Source organism: Ascaphus truei, unplaced genomic scaffold (assembly GCF_040206685.1).
Source record: "Ascaphus truei isolate aAscTru1 unplaced genomic scaffold, aAscTru1.hap1 HAP1_SCAFFOLD_1527, whole genome shotgun sequence".
NCBI lineage: Eukaryota > Metazoa > Chordata > Amphibia > Anura > Ascaphidae > Ascaphus > Ascaphus truei.
Window position 1 is genome coordinate 36,457 of NW_027454415.1, and position 1,044 is coordinate 37,500.

The following is a 1,044-nucleotide window of genomic DNA, read 5'->3' on the forward strand; positions in this document are numbered from 1 at the left end:
ATATCATGGATAGGCAGAATTTTTTGTGTGAAAATGAACCTCCTCCCCAGGATACTATACCTGTTCCAAACCCTTCCGATACCCGTAGTAAGATCAGACATTAGGGAATTACAGAACGCAGTCACAAAGTTCATTTGGAAGAATAAAAAACCGCGGGTAAAAATGTCGATTATGCAAAGACCTAAGGAAACTGGGGGTTTGGCGGTACCGAGCTTGATGGCATATTATAAAGCGGCACAATTATGCCAAATTACACAGTGGCATGGCGATCCGGAGCTGAGGCATTGGGTGGCATTGGAGAGGGAGGTTTGCGCCCCGCTAGAGCTTAAGAATCTAATTTGGTATCCTAAACCTAGACTAAAAGATTTGAAAAACCCGCTGCCCTCGGTGCTGAACTCTCTATCGGTCTGGGAGACGGCTAAAAGTAAACATGCATTAACCCAGTGGTTCCCAAACTTTTTCGGTTCAAGGCTCCCCAAGGCAATCAGAATTTTTTCAAGGCTCCCCAAGGCGATCAGGATTTTTACGCGGCGCCCAAAGTAAAAACAAAGGTGTATATACATACCTAACAGTTGCAGTGCGCAGTTGGTGTCTCTCAGACACTCTCACTCTCTCTCACACACTCTCTCTCTCTGACCGCACTCTCTCTCTCTGACCTCACTCTCTCTCTCTCTCTGACCTCACTCTCTCTCTCTCAGAACACTCTCTCTCTCTCTCAGACCTCTCTCTCTCTCTCTCTCTCTGACCTCCCTCTCTCTCTGACCTCACACTCTCTCTGACCTCCCTCTCTCTCTCTGACCTCACTCGCTCTCTCTGACCTCCTCTCTCTCTCTCTCTCTGACCTCACTCTCTCTCTCTCTGACCTCACTCTCTCTCTCTGTGACCTCACTCTCTCTCTCTCTGACCTCACTCTCTCTCTGACCTCACTCTCTCTCTCTCTCTGACCTCACTCTCTCTCTCTCTCTCTCTCTCTGACCTCACACTCTCTCTCTCTCTGACCTCACACTCTCTCTCTCTCTGACCTCACTCTCTCTCTCTCTCTGA